The following is a 20142-nucleotide window of genomic DNA, read 5'->3' on the forward strand; positions in this document are numbered from 1 at the left end:
TTGTCGTGGGGAAAATCTTCGAAAGACTCCCTCCCACCTCCTTGGGGAGAGGTGGGAGGGGTGTGTGGGATTCCCCGCGCACGTACAACGACAGACGCGGGACCTACCCACTAAAATCCCCACGGTGACACTTCGGCACGCTTTGGGAGGATACCGGGAATCGCTCGAAGCATTCTTCCGGTATCCTCCCCGTGCCATGTGGTACCACACTGAAACATTCAATTAAATCTGATCTTGATAAATATTTGAGAGGATAACGCATGTTAGGTTTGGGTTAAGTCTAGGATTTGCCTTCATCAGGCTCATACTTTCGCATATTTCTCATACTTGATGGCTAGATCCTGGGCTGTTTCTGGATTGTATCACGTAGTAATGTGGTACCACGCTGAAACAGTCGATTAAACCTGGTTTCGATCAATATTTTTGAGGATAACGCATATTAGGTCTAGGGTAGGCCGGGGATTTTCACTCATCAGACTCATACTTTCGCATTCTTCACATACTTGTTGAACGGATCCTGGGTTTTTACTGGTTTGGATCACGTAGTAATGTGGTACCACACTGAAACATTCAATTAAACCTGGTCTTGATAAATATTTTAGAGGATAACGCATGTTAGGTCTGGGTTAGGTCTAGGATTTGCCCTCATCAGGCTCATACTTTCGCATATTTCTCATACTTCATGGCTGGATCCTGGGCTATTTCTGGATTGGATCACGTAGTAATGTGGTACCACACTGAAACAGTCAATTAAACCTTTGGTTTTGATGAATATTTTAGAGAATAATTCATGTTAGGCCAGACCTAACATGGTTAGGTCTAGGATTTGCCCTCATCAGGCTCATACTTTCGCATATTTCTCATACTTCATGGCTGGATCCTGGGCTTTTTCTGGATTGCATCACGTAGTAATGAAGTACAACACTGAAACACTCAATTAAACCTGGTTTCCATCAATATTATTGAGGATAACGCATGTTAGGTCTAGGTTAGGCCTGGGATTTTCACTCATCAGACTCATATTTTCGCATTCTTCACATACTTGTTGAACAGATCATGGGTTTTTTCTGGTTTGGTTCACGTAGTAATGTGGTACCACACTGAAACAGTCGATTAAACCTGGTTTGGATCAATATTTTAGAGGATAACGCATGTTAGGTCTAGGTTAGGTTTGGGATTTTCACTCATCTGACTCATACTTTCGCATTCTTCACATACTTGTTGAACGGATCCTGGGTTTTTTCTGGTTTGGATCACGTAGTAATGTGGGTGCACACTGAAACAATCAATTAAACCTGGTCTTGATAAATATTTTAGAGGATAACGCATGTTAGGTCTGGGATAGGTCTGGGATTTGCCCTCATCAGACTCATACTTTCGCACACTTCACATACTCGTTGAACAGATTCTGGGTTTTTTCTGGTTTGGATCACGTAGTAATGTGGTACCACACTGAAACAGTCTATTAAACCTGGTTTCGATCAATATTTTAGAGGATAACGCATGTTAGGTCTAGGTTAGGCCTGGGATTTTCACTCATCAGGCTCATACTTTCGCATTCTTCACATACTTGTTGAACGGATCCTGGGTTTTTTCTGGTTTGGATCACGTAGTAATGTAGGACCACACTGAAACAGTCAATTAAACCTGGTTTCGATCAATAGTTTAGAGAATAATTCATGCTAGGTCTAGGTTAGGTCTGGGATTTGCTCTCATCAGGCTCATTCTTTCGCATATTTCTCATACTTGATGGCTAGATCGTGGGCTTTTTCTGGATTGCATCACGTAGTAATGAAGTACAACACTGAAACAGTCAATTAAACCTGGTTTCCATCAATATCGTAGAGGACAACGCAAGTTAGGTCTGGGATAGGTCTGGGATTTTCACTCATCAGACTCATACTTTCGCATTCCTCACATACTTGTTGAACGGATCCTGGGTTTTTTCTGGTTTGGATCACGTAGTAATGTGGTACCACACTGAAACAGTTGATTAAACCTGGTCTCGATCAATATTTTAGAGGATAACGCATGTTAGGTCTAGGTTTGCCCTGGGATTATCACTCATCAGACTCATACTTTCGCATTCTTCACATACTTGTTGACCGGATCCTGGGTTTTTTCTGGTTTGGTTCACGTAGTAATGTGGTACCACACTGAAACATTCAATTAAACCTGATCTTGATAAATATTTGAGAGGATAGCGCATGTTAGGTTTGGGTTAAGTCTAGGATTTGCCCTCATCAGGCTCATACTTTCGCATATTTCTCATACTTCATGGCTAGATCCTGGGTTTTTTCTGGTTTGGATCACGTAGTAGTGTGGTACCACACTGAAACATTCCATGAAACCTGGTTTGGATCAGTATTTTAGAGGATGACGCATGTTAGGTCTAGGTTAGGTCGGGGATTTTCACTCATCAGACTGATACTTTCGCATTCTTCACATACTTGTTGAACGGATCCTGGGTTTTTTCTGGTTTGGATCACGTAGTAATGTGGTACCACACTGAAACAGTCGATTAAACCTGGTTTCGATTAGTATTTTAGAGGATAACGCAAGATAAGTCTGGGATAGGTCTGGGATTTGACCTCATCAGACTCATACTTTCGCGTTTTTCACATACTTGTTGAACAGATCCTGGGTTTTTTCTGGTTTGGATCACGTAGTAGTGTGGTACCACACTGAAACAGTCCATTAAACCTGCTTGCGATCAATATTTTAGAGGATAACGCGTGTTAGGTCTGGGTTAGGTCCAGGATTTGCCCTCATCAGGCTCATTCTTTCGCATATTTCTCAAACTTGATTGCTAGATCCTGGGCTTTTTCTGGATTGCATCACGTAGTAATGTGGTACCACACTGAAACATTCAATTAAACCTGGTCTTGATAAATATTTTCGAGGATAACGCATGTTAGGTCTGGGTTAGGTCTAGGATTTGCCCTCATCAGGCTCATACTTTCGCATATTTCTCATACTTCATGGCTAGATCCTTTGCTTTTTCTGGATTGTATCACGTAGTAATGAAGTACAACACTGAAACAGTCAATTAAACCTGGTTTCCATCAATATCTTAGAGGACAACGCAAGTTAGGTCTGGGATAGGTCTTGGACTTGCCCTCACCAGGCTCATACTTTCGCGTTTTTCACATACTTGTTGAACAGATCCTGGTTTTTTTCTGGTTTGGATCACGTAGTAGTGTGGTACCACACTGAAACAGTCCATTAAACCTTGTTTGGATCAATATTTTAGAGGATAACGCAAGTTAGGTCTGGGATAGGTCTGGGATTTGACCTCATCAGACTCATACTTTCGCACACTTCACATACTTGTTGAACGGATCCTGGGTTTTTTCTGGTTTGGATCACGTAGTAATGTGGGTCCACACTGAAACAATCAATTAAACCTGGTCTTGATAAATATTTTAGAGGATAACGCATGTTAGGTCTGGGATAGGTCTGGGATTTGCCCTCATCAGACTCATACTTTCGCACACTTCACATACTCGTTGAACAGATTCTGGGTTTTTTCTGGTTTGGATCACATAGTAATGTGGTACCACACTGAAACAGTCGATTAAACCTGGTTTCGATCAATATTTTAGAGGATAACGCATGTTAGGTCTAGGTTAGGCCTGGGATTTTCACTCATCAGGCTCATACTTTCGCATTCTTCACATACTTGTTGAACGGATCCTGGGTTTTTTCTGGTTTGGATCACGTAGTAATGTAGGACCACACTGAAACAGTCAATTAAACCTGGTTTCAATCAATATTTTAGAGAATAATTCATGCTAGGTCTAGGTTAGGTCTGGGATTTGCTCTCATCAGGCTCATTCTTTCGCATATTTCTCATACTTGATGGCTAGATCCTGGGCTTTTTCTGGATTGCATCACGTAGTAATGAAGTACAACACTGAAACAGTCAATTAAACCTGTTTTCCATCAATATCTTAGAGGACAACGCAAGTTAGGTCTGGGATAGGTCTGGGATTTTCACCCATCAGACTCATACTTTCGCATTCCTCACATACTTGTTGAACTGATCCTGGGTTTTTTCTGGTTTGGATCACGTAGGAATGTGGTACCACACTGAAACAGTCGATTAAACCTGGTTTCGATCAATATTTTAGAGGATAACGCAAGTTAGGTCTGGGATAGGTCTGGGATTTGACCTCATCAGACTCATACTTTCGCGCACTTCACATACTTGTTGAACTGATCCTGGGTTTTTTCTGGTTTGGATCACGTAGTAATGTGGTACCACACTGAAACAGTCAATTAAACCTGGTTTTGATGAATATTTTAGAGAATAATTCATGTTAGGCCAGACCTAACATGGTTAGGTCTAGGATTTGCCCTCATCAGACTCATACTTTCGCATTCTTCACATACTTGTTGACCGGATCCTGGGTTTTTTCTGGTTTGGTTCACGTAGTAATGTGGTACCACACTGAAACAGTCAATTAAACCTGGTTTTGATCAATATTTTAGAGAATAACGCATGTTAGGTCTAGGTTAGGTCTGGGATTTTCACTCATCAGACTCATACCTTCGCATTCTTCACATACTTGTTGAACGGATCCTGGGCTATTTCTGGATTGGATCACGTAGTAATGTGGTACCACACTGAAACAGTCAATTAAACCTGGTTTTGATCAATATTTTAGAGAATAACGCATGTTAGGTCTAGGTTAGCCCTGGGATTATCACTCATCAGACTCATACTTTCGCATTCTTCACATACTTGTTGAACGGATCCTGGGTTTTTCCTGGTTTGGTTCACGTAGTAATGTGGTACCACACTTTTTTTTTTTTTTTTTTTTTTTTTGTCGTGGGGAAAATCTTCGAAAGACTCCCTCCCACCTCCTTGGGGAGAGGTGGGAGGGGTGTGTGGGATTCCCCGCGCACGTACAACGACAGACGCGGGACCTACCCACTAAAATCCCCACGGTGACACTTCGGCACGCTTTGGGAGGATACCGGGAATCGCTCGAAGCATTCTTCCGGTATCCTCCCCGTGCCATGTGGTACCACACTGAAACATTCAATTAAATCTGATCTTGATAAATATTTGATAGGATAACGCATGTTAGGTTTGGGTTAAGTCTAGGATTTGCCTTCATCAGGCTCATACTTTCGCATATTTCTCATACTTGATGGCTAGATCCTGGGCTGTTTCTGGATTGTATCACGTAGTAATGTGGTACCACGCTGAAACAGTCGATTAAACCTGGTTTCGATCAATATTTTTGAGGATAACGCATATTAGGTCTAGGGTAGACCGGGGATTTTCACTCATCAGACTCATACTTTCGCATTCTTCACATACTTGTTGAACGGATCCTGGGTTTTTACTGGTTTGGATCACGTAGTAATGTGGTACCACACTGAAACATTCAATTAAACCTGGTCTTGATAAATATTTTAGAGGATAACGCATGTTAGGTCTGGGTTAGGTCTAGGATTTGCCCTCATCAGGCTCATACTTTCGCATATTTCTCATACTTCATGGCTGGATCCTGGGCTATTTCTGGATTGGATCACGTAGTAATGTGGTACCATACTGAAACAGTCAATTAAACCTTTGGTTTTGATGAATATTTTAGAGAATAATTCATGTTAGGCCAGACCTAACATGGTTAGGTCTAGGATTTGCCCTCATCAGGCTCATACTTTCGCGTTTTTCACATACTTGTTAAACAGATCCTGGGCTTTTTCTGGATTGCATCACGTAGTAATGAAGTACAACACTGAAACACTCAATTAAACCTGGTTTCCATCAATATTATTGAGGATAACGCATGTTAGGTCTAGGTTAGGCCTGGGATTTTCACTCATCAGACCCATACTTTCGCATTCTTCACATACTTGTTGAACGGATCGTGGGCTATTTCTGGATTGGATCACGTAGTAATGTGGTACCACACTGAAACAGTTAATTAAACCTGGTTTTGATCAATATTTTAGAGAATAACGCATGTTAGGTCTAGGGTAGGTTTGGGATTTTCACTCATCAGACTCATACTTTCGCATTCTTCACATACTTGTTGAACGGATCCTGGGTTTTTTCTGGTTTGGATCACTTAGTAATGTGGGTCCACACTGAAACAATCAATTAAACCTGGTCTTGATAAATATTTTAGAGGATAACGCATGTTAGGTCTGGGATAGGTCTGGGATTTGCCCTCATCAGACTCATACTTTCGCACACTTCACATACTCGTTGAACAGATTCTGGGTTTTTTCTGGTTAGGATCACGTAGTAATGTGGTACCACACTGAAACAGTCGATTAAACCTGGTTTCGATCAATATTTTAGAGGATAACGCATGTTAGGTCTAGGTTAGGCCTGGGATTTTCACTCATCAGGCTCATACTTTCGCATTCTTCACATACTTGTTGAACGGATCCTGGGTTTTTTCTGGTTTGGATCACGTAGTAATGTAGGACCACACTGAAACAGTCAATTAAACCTGGTTTCGATCAATATTTTAGAGAATAATTCATGCTAGGTCTAGGTTAGGTCTGGGATTTGCTCTCATCAGGCTCATTCTTTCGCATATTTCTCATACTTGATGGCTAGATCCTGGGCTTTTTCTGGATTGCATCACGTAGTAATGAAGTACAACACTGAAACAGTCAATTAAACCTGGTTTCCATCAATATCTTAGAGGACAACGCAAGTTAGGTCTGGGATAGGTCTGGGATTTTCACCCATCAGACTCATACTTTCGCATTCCTCACATACTTGTTGAACTGATCCTGGGTTTTTTCTGGTTTGGATCACGTAGGAATGTGGTACCACACTGAAACAGTCGATTAAACCTGGTTTCGATCAATATTTTAGAGGATAACGCAAGTTAGGTCTGGGATAGGTCTGGGATTTGACCTCATCAGACTCATACTTTCGCACACTTCACATACTTGTTGAACTGATCCTGGGTTTTTTCTGGTTTGGATCACGTAGTAATGTGGTACCACACTGAAACAGTCAATTAAACCTGGTTTTGATGAATATTTTAGAGAATAATTCATGTTAGGCCAGACCTAACATGGTTAGGTCTAGGATTTGCCCTCATCAGGCTCATACTTTCGCGTTTTTCACATACTTGTTGAACAGATCCTGGGCTTTTTCTGGATTGCATCACGTAGTAATGAAGTACAACACTGAAACACTCAATTAAACCTGGTTTCCATCAATATTATTGAGGATAACGCATGTTAGGTCTAGGTTAGGCCTGGGATTTTCACTCATCAGACTCATACTTTCGCATTCTTCACATACTTGTTGAACGGATCCTGGGCTATTTCTGGATTGGATCACGTAGTAATGTGGTACCACACTGAAACAGTCAATTAAACCTGGTTTTGATCAATATTTTAGAGAATAACGCATGTTAGGTCTAGGTTAGGTCTGGGATTTTCACTCATCAGACTCATACCTTCGCATTCTTCACATACTTGTTGAACGGATCCTGGGCTATTTCTGGATTGGATCACGTAGTAATGTGGTACCACACTGAAACAGTCAATTAAACCTGGTTTTGATCAATATTTTAGAGAATAACGCATGTTAGGTCTAGGTTAGCCCTGGGATTATCACTCATCAGACTCATACTTTCGCATTCTTCACATACTTGTTGAACGGATCCTGGGTATTTTCTGGTTTGGTTCACGTAGTAATGTGGTACCACACTGAAACACTCAATTAAACCTGGTTTCCATCAATATTATTGAGGATAACGCATGTTAGGTCTAGGTTAGGCCTGGGATTTTCACTCATCAGACTCATATTTTCGCATTCTTCACATACTTGTTGAACTGATCCTGGGTTTTTTCTGGTTTGGATCACGTAGGAATGTGGTACCACACTGAAACAGTCGATTAAACCTCGTTTCGATCAATATTTTAGATGATAACGCAAGTTATGTCTGGGATAGGTCTGGGATTTGCCCTCATCAGACTGATACTTTCGCATTCTTCACATACTTGTTGAACGGATCCTGGGTTTTTTCTGGTTTGGATCACGTAGTAATGTGGTACCACACTGAAACAGTCGATTAAACCTGGTTTCGATCAGTATTTTAGAGGATAACGCAAGATAAGTCTGGGATAGGTCTGGGATTTGACCTCATCAGACTCATACTTTCGCGTTTTTCACATACTTGTTGAACAGATCCTGGGTTTTTTCTGGTTTGGATCACGTAGTAGTGTGGTACCACACTGAAACAGTCCATTAAGCCTGCTTGCGATCAATATTTTAGAGGATAACGCATGTTAGGTCTGGGTTAGGTCTGTGATTTGCTCTCATCAGGCTCATTCTTTCGCATATTTCTCATACTTGATGGCTAGATCCTGGGCTTTTTCTGGATTGCATCACGTAGTAATGTAGTACCACACTGAAACAGTCAATGAAACCTGGTTTCCATCAATATTTTAGAGGACAACGCAAGTTAGGTCTAGATAAGGCCTGAGATTTTCACTGATCAGACTCATACTTTCGCATCCTTCACATACTTGTTGAACGGATCCTGGGTTTTTTCTGGTTTGGATCACGTAGTAATGTGGTACCTCACTGAAACGGTCAATTAAACCTGGTTTCGATCAATATTTTAGAGGATAACGCAAGTTAGGTCTGGGATAGGTCCGGGATTTGCCCTCATCAGGCTCATACTTTCGCGTTTTTCACATACTTGTTGAACAGATCATGGGTTTTTTCTGGTTTGGGTCACGTAGTACTGTGATACCACACTGAAACAGTCGATTAAACCTGGTTTCGATCAATATTTTAGAGGATAACGCATGTTAGGTCTAGGGTAGCCCTGGGATTTTCACTCATCAGACTCATACTTTCGCATTCTTCACATACTGGTTGAACTGATCCTGGGTTTTTTCTGGTTTGGATTACGTAGTAATGTGGTACCACACTGAAACAGTCGATTAAACCTGGTTTCGATCAATATTTTAGAGGATAACGCATGTAAGGTCTAGGTTAGCCCTGGGATTTTCACTCATCAGACTCATACTTTCGCATTCTTCACATACTTGTTAAACTGATCCTGGGTTTTTTCTGGTTTGGATCACGTAGTAATGTGGTACCACACTAAAACAGTCAATTAAACCTGGTTTCGATCAATATTTTAGAAAATAATTCATGTTAGGTCTAGGTTGTGTCTGGGATTTGCTCTCATCAGGCTCATACTTTCGCACACTTCACATACTTGTTGAACGGATCCTGGGCTATTTCTGGATTGGATCACGTAGTAATGTGGTACCACACTGAAACAGTCAATTATACCTGGTTTTGATCAATATTTTAGAGAATAACGCATGTTAGGTCTAGGTTAGCCCTGGGATTATCACTCATCAGATTCATACTTTCGCATTCTTCACATACTTGTTGAACTGATCCTGGGTTTTTTCTGGTTTGGATCACGTAGTAATGTGGTACCACACTGAAACAGTCAATTAAACCTTTGGTTTTGATGAATATTTTAGAGAATAATTCATGTTAGGCCAGACCTAACATGGTTAGGTCTAGGATTTGCCCTCATCAGGCTCATACTTTCGCGTTTTTCACATACTTGTTGAACAGATCCTGGGCTTTTTCTGGATTGCATCACGTAGTAATGAAGTACAACACTGAAACACTCAATTAAACCTGGTTTCCATCAATATTATTGAGGATAACGCATGTTAGGTCTAGGTTAGGCCTGGGATTTTCACTCATCAGACTCATACTTTCGCATTCTTCACATACTTGTTGAACGGATCCTGGGCTATTTCTGGATTGGATCACGTAGTAATGTGGTACCACACTGAAACAGTCAATTAAACCTGGTTTTGATCAATATTTTAGAGAATAACGCATGTTAGGTCTAGGTTAGGTCTGGGATATTCACTCATCAGACTCATACCTTCGCATTCTTCACATACTTGTTGAACGGATCCTGGGCTATTTCTGGATTGGATCACGTAGTAATGTGGTACCACACTGAAACAGTCAATTAAACCTGGTTTTGATCAATATTTTAGAGAATAACGCATGTTAGGTCTAGGTTAGCCCTGGGATTATCACTCATCAGACTCATACTTTCGCATTCTTCACATACTTGTTGACCGGATCCTGGGTTTTTTCTGGTTTGGTTCACGTAGTAATGTGGTACCACACTGAAACATTCAATTAAACCTGATCTTGATAAATATTTGAGAGGATAGCGCATGTTAGGTTTGGGTTAAGTCTAGGATTTGCCCTCATCAGGCTCATACTTTCGCATATTTCTCATACTTCATGGCTAGATCCTGGGTTTTTTCTGGTTTGGATCACGTAGTAGTGTGGTACCACACTGAAACATTCCATTAAACCTGTTTTGGATCAATATTTTAGAGGATCACGCATGTTAGGTCTAGGTTAGGTCGGGGATTTTCACTCATCAGACTGATACTTTCGCATTCTTCACATACTTGTTGAACGGATCCTGGGTTTTTTCTGGTTTGGATCACGTAGTAATGTGGTACCACACTGAAACAGTCGATTAAACCTGGTTTCGATCAGTATTTTAGAGGATAACGCAAGATAAGTCTGGGATAGGTCTGGGATTTGACCTCATCAGACTCATACTTTCGGGTTTTTCACATACTTGTTGAACAGATCCTGGGTTTTTTCTGCTTTGGATCACGTAGTAAAGTGGTACCACATTGAAACAGTCCATTAAACCTGGTTTGGATCGATATTTTAGAGGATAACGCATGTTAGGTCTAGGTTAGCCCTGGGATTATCACTCATCAGACTCATATTTTCGCATTCTTCACATACTTGTTGAACGGATCCTGGGTTTTTTCTGGTTTGGATCACGTAGTAATGTAGGACCACACTGAAACAGTCAATTAAACCTGGTTTCGATCAATATTTTAGAGAATAATTCATGTTAGGTCTAGGTTAGCCCTGGGATTATCACTCATCAAACTCATACTTTCGCATTCGTCACATACTTGTTGAACGGATCCTGGGTTTTTTCTGGTTTGGTTCACGTAGTAATGTGGTACCACACTGAAACATTCAATTAAACCTGATCTTGATAAATATTTGAGAGGATAACGCATGTTAGGTTTGGGTTAAGTCTAGGATTTGCCTTCATCAGGCTCATACTTTCGCATATTTCTCATACTTGATGGCTAGATCCTGGGCTGTTTCTGGATTGTATCACGTAGTAATGTGGTACCACGCTGAAACAGTCAATTAAACCTGGTTTCGATCAATATTTTAGAGGATAACGCAAGTTAGGTCTGGCATAGGTCTGGGATTCGCCCTCATCAGACTCATATTTTCGCATTCTTCACATACTTGTTGAACGGATCCTGGGTTTTTTCTGGTTTGGATCACGTAGTAATGTGGTACCACACTGAAACAGTTGATTAAACCTGGTCTCGATCAATATTTTAGAGGATAACGCATGTTAGGTCTAGGTTTGCCCTGGGATTATCACTCATCAGACTCATACTTTCGCATTCTTCACATACTTGTTGACCGGATCCTGGGTTTTTTCTGGTTTGGTTCACGTAGTAATGTGGTACCACACTGAAACATTCAATTAAACCTGATCTTGATAAATATTTGAGAGGATAGCGCATGTTAGGTTTGGGTTAAGTCTAGGATTTGCCCTCATCAGGCTCATACTTTCGCATATTTCTCATACTTCATGGCTAGAACCAGGGTTTTTTCTGGTTTGGATCACGTAGTAGTGTGGTACCACACTGAAACATTCCATTGAACCTGTTTTGGATCAATATTTTAGAGGATCACGCATGTTAGGTCTAGGTTAGGTCGGGGATTTTCACTCATCAGACTGATACTTTCGCATTCTTCACATACTTGTTGAACGGATCCTGGGTTTTTTCTGGTTTGGATCACGTAGTAATGTGGTACCACACTGAAACAGTCGATTAAACCTGGTTTCGATGAGTACTTTAGAGGATAACGCAAGATAAGTCTGGGATAGGTCTGGGATTTGACCTCATCAGACTCATACTTTCGGGTTTTTCACATACTTGTTGAACAGATCCTGGGTTTTTTCTGCTTTGGATCACGTAGTAAAGTGGTACCACATTGAAACAGTCCATTAAACCTGGTTTGGATCGATATTTTAGAGGATAACGCATGTTAGGTCTAGGTTAGCCCTGGGATTATCACTCATCAGACTCATATTTTCGCATTCTTCAAATACTTGTTGAACGGATCCTGGGTTTTTTCTGGTTTGGTTCACGTAGTAATGTGGTACCACACTGAAACATTCAATTAAACCTGATCTTGATAAATATTTGAGAGGATAACGCATGTTAGGTTTGGGTTAAGTCTAGGATTTGCCCTCATCAGGCTCATACTTTCGCATATTTCTCATACTTCATGGCTAGATCCAGGGTTTTTTCTGGTTTGGATCACGTAGTAGTGTGGTACCACACTGAAACATTCCATTAAACCTGGTTTGGATCAGTATTTTAGAGGATGACGCATGTTAGGTCTAGGTTAGGTCGGGGATTTTCACTCATCAGACTGATACTTTCGCATTCTTCACATACTTGTTGAACGGATCCTGGGTTTTTTCTGGTTTGGATCACGTAGTAATGTGGTACCACACTGAAACAGTCGATTAAACCTGGTTTCGATTAGTATTTTAGAGGATAACGCAAGATAAGTCTGGGATAGGTCTGGGATTTGACCTCATCAGACTCATACTTTCGCGTTTTTCACATACTTGTTGAACAGATCCTGGGTTTTTTCTGGTTTGGATCACGTAGTAGTGTGGTACCACACTGAAACAGTCCATTAAACCTGCTTGCGATCAATATTTTAGAGGATAACGCGTGTTAGGTCTGGGTTAGGTCCAGGATTTGCCCTCATCAGGCTCATTCTTTCGCATATTTCTCAAACTTGATTGCTAGATCCTGGGCTTTTTCTGGATTGCATCACGTAGTAATGTGGTACCACACTGAAACATTCAATTAAACCTGGTCTTGATAAATATTTTCGAGGATAACGCATGTTAGGTCTGGGTTAGGTCTAGGATTTGCCCTCATCAGGCTCATACTTTCGCATATTTCTCATACTTCATGGCTAGATCCTTTGCTTTTTCTGGATTGTATCACGTAGTAATGAAGTACAACACTGAAACAGTCAATTAAACCTGGTTTCCATCAATATCTTAGAGGACAACGCAAGTTAGGTCTGGGATAGGTCTTGGACTTGCCCTCACCAGGCTCATACTTTCGCGTTTTTCACATACTTGTTGAACAGATCCTGGTTTTTTTCTGGTTTGGATCACGTAGTAGTGTGGTACCACACTGAAACAGTCCATTAAACCTTGTTTGGATCAATATTTTAGAGGATAACGCAAGTTAGGTCTGGGATAGGTCTGGGATTTGACCTCATCAGACTCATACTTTCGCACACTTCACATACTTGTTGAACGGATCCTGGGTTTTTTCTGGTTTGGATCACGTAGTAATGTGGGTCCACACTGAAACAATCAATTAAACCTGGTCTTGATAAATATTTTAGAGGATAACGCATGTTAGGTCTGGGATAGGTCTGGGATTTGCCCTCATCAGACTCATACTTTCGCACACTTCACATACTCGTTGAACAGATTCTGGGTTTTTTCTGGTTTGGATCACATAGTAATGTGGTACCACACTGAAACAGTCGATTAAACCTGGTTTCGATCAATATTTTAGAGGATAACGCATGTTAGGTCTAGGTTAGGCCTGGGATTTTCACTCATCAGGCTCATACTTTCGCATTCTTCACATACTTGTTGAACGGATCCTGGGTTTTTTCTGGTTTGGATCACGTAGTAATGTAGGACCACACTGAAACAGTCAATTAAACCTGGTTTCAATCAATATTTTAGAGAATAATTCATGCTAGGTCTAGGTTAGGTCTGGGATTTGCTCTCATCAGGCTCATTCTTTCGCATATTTCTCATACTTGATGGCTAGATCCTGGGCTTTTTCTGGATTGCATCACGTAGTAATGAAGTACAACACTGAAACAGTCAATTAAACCTGTTTTCCATCAATATCTTAGAGGACAACGCAAGTTAGGTCTGGGATAGGTCTGGGATTTTCACCCATCAGACTCATACTTTCGCATTCCTCACATACTTGTTGAACTGATCCTGGGTTTTTTCTGGTTTGGATCACGTAGGAATGTGGTACCACACTGAAACAGTCGATTAAACCTGGTTTCGATCAATATTTTAGAGGATAACGCAAGTTAGGTCTGGGATAGGTCTGGGATTTGACCTCATCAGACTCATACTTTCGCGCACTTCACATACTTGTTGAACTGATCCTGGGTTTTTTCTGGTTTGGATCACGTAGTAATGTGGTACCACACTGAAACAGTCAATTAAACCTGGTTTTGATGAATATTTTAGAGAATAATTCATGTTAGGCCAGACCTAACATGGTTAGGTCTAGGATTTGCCCTCATCAGACTCATACTTTCGCATTCTTCACATACTTGTTGACCGGATCCTGGGTTTTTTCTGGTTTGGTTCACGTAGTAATGTGGTACCACACTGAAACAGTCAATTAAACCTGGTTTTGATCAATATTTTAGAGAATAACGCATGTTAGGTCTAGGTTAGGTCTGGGATTTTCACTCATCAGACTCATACCTTCGCATTCTTCACATACTTGTTGAACGGATCCTGGGCTATTTCTGGATTGGATCACGTAGTAATGTGGTACCACACTGAAACAGTCAATTAAACCTGGTTTTGATCAATATTTTAGAGAATAACGCATGTTAGGTCTAGGTTAGCCCTGGGATTATCACTCATCAGACTCATACTTTCGCATTCTTCACATACTTGTTGAACGGATCCTGGGTTTTTCCTGGTTTGGTTCACGTAGTAATGTGGTACCACACTTTTTTTTTTTTTTTTTTTTTTTTTGTCGTGGGGAAAATCTTCGAAAGACTCCCTCCCACCTCCTTGGGGAGAGGTGGGAGGGGTGTGTGGGATTCCCCGCGCACGTACAACGACAGACGCGGGACCTACCCACTAAAATCCCCACGGTGACACTTCGGCACGCTTTGGGAGGATACCGGGAATCGCTCGAAGCATTCTTCCGGTATCCTCCCCGTGCCATGTGGTACCACACTGAAACATTCAATTAAATCTGATCTTGATAAATATTTGATAGGATAACGCATGTTAGGTTTGGGTTAAGTCTAGGATTTGCCTTCATCAGGCTCATACTTTCGCATATTTCTCATACTTGATGGCTAGATCCTGGGCTGTTTCTGGATTGTATCACGTAGTAATGTGGTACCACGCTGAAACAGTCGATTAAACCTGGTTTCGATCAATATTTTTGAGGATAACGCATATTAGGTCTAGGGTAGACCGGGGATTTTCACTCATCAGACTCATACTTTCGCATTCTTCACATACTTGTTGAACGGATCCTGGGTTTTTACTGGTTTGGATCACGTAGTAATGTGGTACCACACTGAAACATTCAATTAAACCTGGTCTTGATAAATATTTTAGAGGATAACGCATGTTAGGTCTGGGTTAGGTCTAGGATTTGCCCTCATCAGGCTCATACTTTCGCATATTTCTCATACTTCATGGCTGGATCCTGGGCTATTTCTGGATTGGATCACGTAGTAATGTGGTACCATACTGAAACAGTCAATTAAACCTTTGGTTTTGATGAATATTTTAGAGAATAATTCATGTTAGGCCAGACCTAACATGGTTAGGTCTAGGATTTGCCCTCATCAGGCTCATACTTTCGCGTTTTTCACATACTTGTTAAACAGATCCTGGGCTTTTTCTGGATTGCATCACGTAGTAATGAAGTACAACACTGAAACACTCAATTAAACCTGGTTTCCATCAATATTATTGAGGATAACGCATGTTAGGTCTAGGTTAGGCCTGGGATTTTCACTCATCAGACCCATACTTTCGCATTCTTCACATACTTGTTGAACGGATCGTGGGCTATTTCTGGATTGGATCACGTAGTAATGTGGTACCACACTGAAACAGTTAATTAAACCTGGTTTTGATCAATATTTTAGAGAATAACGCATGTTAGGTCTAGGGTAGGTTTGGGATTTTCACTCATCAGACTCATACTTTCGCATTCTTCACATACTTGTTGAACGGATCCTGGGTTTTTTCTGGTTTGGATCACTTAGTAATGTGGGTCCACACTGAAACAATCAATTAAACCTGGTCTTGATAAATATTTTAGAGGATAACGCATGTTAGGTCTGGGATAGGTCTGGGATTTGCCCTCATCAGACTCATACTTTCGCACACTTCACATACTCGTTGAACAGATTCTGGGTTTTTTCTGGTTAGGATCACGTAGTAATGTGGTACCACACTGAAACAGTCGATTAAACCTGGTTTCGATCAATATTTTAGAGGATAACGCATGTTAGGTCTAGGTTAGGCCTGGGATTTTCACTCATCAGGCTCATACTTTCGCATTCTTCACATACTTGTTGAACGGATCCTGGGTTTTTTCTGGTTTGGATCACGTAGTAATGTAGGACCACACTGAAACAGTCAATTAAACCTGGTTTCGATCAATATTTTAGAGAATAATTCATGCTAGGTCTAGGTTAGGTCTGGGATTTGCTCTCATCAGGCTCATTCTTTCGCATATTTCTCATACTTGATGGCTAGATCCTGGGCTTTTTCTGGATTGCATCACGTAGTAATGAAGTACAACACTGAAACAGTCAATTAAACCTGGTTTCCATCAATATCTTAGAGGACAACGCAAGTTAGGTCTGGGATAGGTCTGGGATTTTCACCCATCAGACTCATACTTTCGCATTCCTCACATACTTGTTGAACTGATCCTGGGTTTTTTCTGGTTTGGATCACGTAGGAATGTGGTACCACACTGAAACAGTCGATTAAACCTGGTTTCGATCAATATTTTAGAGGATAACGCAAGTTAGGTCTGGGATAGGTCTGGGATTTGACCTCATCAGACTCATACTTTCGCACACTTCACATACTTGTTGAACTGATCCTGGGTTTTTTCTGGTTTGGATCACGTAGTAATGTGGTACCACACTGAAACAGTCAATTAAACCTGGTTTTGATGAATATTTTAGAGAATAATTCATGTTAGGCCAGACCTAACATGGTTAGGTCTAGGATTTGCCCTCATCAGGCTCATACTTTCGCGTTTTTCACATACTTGTTGAACAGATCCTGGGCTTTTTCTGGATTGCATCACGTAGTAATGAAGTACAACACTGAAACACTCAATTAAACCTGGTTTCCATCAATATTATTGAGGATAACGCATGTTAGGTCTAGGTTAGGCCTGGGATTTTCACTCATCAGACTCATACTTTCGCATTCTTCACATACTTGTTGAACGGATCCTGGGCTATTTCTGGATTGGATCACGTAGTAATGTGGTACCACACTGAAACAGTCAATTAAACCTGGTTTTGATCAATATTTTAGAGAATAACGCATGTTAGGTCTAGGTTAGGTCTGGGATTTTCACTCATCAGACTCATACCTTCGCATTCTTCACATACTTGTTGAACGGATCCTGGGCTATTTCTGGATTGGATCACGTAGTAATGTGGTACCACACTGAAACAGTCAATTAAACCTGGTTTTGATCAATATTTTAGAGAATAACGCATGTTAGGTCTAGGTTAGCCCTGGGATTATCACTCATCAGACTCATACTTTCGCATTCTTCACATACTTGTTGAACGGATCCTGGGTATTTTCTGGTTTGGTTCACGTAGTAATGTGGTACCACACTGAAACACTCAATTAAACCTGGTTTCCATCAATATTATTGAGGATAACGCATGTTAGGTCTAGGTTAGGCCTGGGATTTTCACTCATCAGACTCATATTTTCGCATTCTTCACATACTTGTTGAACTGATCCTGGGTTTTTTCTGGTTTGGATCACGTAGGAATGTGGTACCACACTGAAACAGTCGATTAAACCTCGTTTCGATCAATATTTTAGATGATAACGCAAGTTATGTCTGGGATAGGTCTGGGATTTGCCCTCATCAGACTGATACTTTCGCATTCTTCACATACTTGTTGAACGGATCCTGGGTTTTTTCTGGTTTGGATCACGTAGTAATGTGGTACCACACTGAAACAGTCGATTAAACCTGGTTTCGATCAGTATTTTAGAGGATAACGCAAGATAAGTCTGGGATAGGTCTGGGATTTGACCTCATCAGACTCATACTTTCGCGTTTTTCACATACTTGTTGAACAGATCCTGGGTTTTTTCTGGTTTGGATCACGTAGTAGTGTGGTACCACACTGAAACAGTCCATTAAGCCTGCTTGCGATCAATATTTTAGAGGATAACGCATGTTAGGTCTGGGTTAGGTCTGTGATTTGCTCTCATCAGGCTCATTCTTTCGCATATTTCTCATACTTGATGGCTAGATCCTGGGCTTTTTCTGGATTGCATCACGTAGTAATGTAGTACCACACTGAAACAGTCAATGAAACCTGGTTTCCATCAATATTTTAGAGGACAACGCAAGTTAGGTCTAGATAAGGCCTGAGATTTTCACTGATCAGACTCATACTTTCGCATCCTTCACATACTTGTTGAACGGATCCTGGGTTTTTTCTGGTTTGGATCACGTAGTAATGTGGTACCTCACTGAAACGGTCAATTAAACCTGGTTTCGATCAATATTTTAGAGGATAACGCAAGTTAGGTCTGGGATAGGTCCGGGATTTGCCCTCATCAGGCTCATACTTTCGCGTTTTTCACATACTTGTTGAACAGATCATGGGTTTTTTCTGGTTTGGGTCACGTAGTACTGTGATACCACACTGAAACAGTCGATTAAACCTGGTTTCGATCAATATTTTAGAGGATAACGCATGTTAGGTCTAGGGTAGCCCTGGGATTTTCACTCATCAGACTCATACTTTCGCATTCTTCACATACTGGTTGAACTGATCCTGGGTTTTTTCTGGTTTGGATTACGTAGTAATGTGGTACCACACTGAAACAGTCGATTAAACCTGGTTTCGATCAATATTTTAGAGGATAACGCATGTAAGGTCTAGGTTAGCCCTGGGATTTTCACTCATCAGACTCATACTTTCGCATTCTTCACATACTTGTTAAACTGATCCTGGGTTTTTTCTGGTTTGGATCACGTAGTAATGTGGTACCACACTAAAACAGTCAATTAAACCTGGTTTCGATCAATATTTTAGAAAATAATTCATGTTAGGTCTAGGTTGTGTCTGGGATTTGCTCTCATCAGGCTCATACTTTCGCACACTTCACATACTTGTTGAACGGATCCTGGGCTATTTCTGGATTGGATCACGTAGTAATGTGGTACCACACTGAAACAGTCAATTATACCTGGTTTTGATCAATATTTTAGAGAATAACGCATGTTAGGTCTAGGTTAGCCCTGGGATTATCACTCATCAGATTCATACTTTCGCATTCTTCACATACTTGTTGAACTGATCCTGGGTTTTTTCTGGTTTGGATCACGTAGTAATGTGGTACCACACTGAAACAGTCAATTAAACCTTTGGTTTTGATGAATATTTTAGAGAATAATTCATGTTAGGCCAGACCTAACATGGTTAGGTCTAGGATTTGCCCTCATCAGGCTCATACTTTCGCGTTTTTCACATACTTGTTGAACAGATCCTGGGCTTTTTCTGGATTGCATCACGTAGTAATGAAGTACAACACTGAAACACTCAATTAAACCTGGTTTCCATCAATATTATTGAGGATAACGCATGTTAGGTCTAGGTTAGGCCTGGGATTTTCACTCATCAGACTCATACTTTCGCATTCTTCACATACTTGTTGAACGGATCCTGGGCTATTTCTGGATTGGATCACGTAGTAATGTGGTACCACACTGAAACAGTCAATTAAACCTGGTTTTGATCAATATTTTAGAGAATAACGCATGTTAGGTCTAGGTTAGGTCTGGGATATTCACTCATCAGACTCATACCTTCGCATTCTTCACATACTTGTTGAACGGATCCTGGGCTATTTCTGGATTGGATCACGTAGTAATGTGGTACCACACTGAAACAGTCAATTA

The sequence above is a fragment of the Colletes latitarsis genome, unplaced genomic scaffold, assembly GCF_051014445.1.
Source record: "Colletes latitarsis isolate SP2378_abdomen unplaced genomic scaffold, iyColLati1 scaffold0002, whole genome shotgun sequence".
NCBI classification, from domain to species: Eukaryota; Metazoa; Arthropoda; class Insecta; order Hymenoptera; family Colletidae; genus Colletes; species Colletes latitarsis.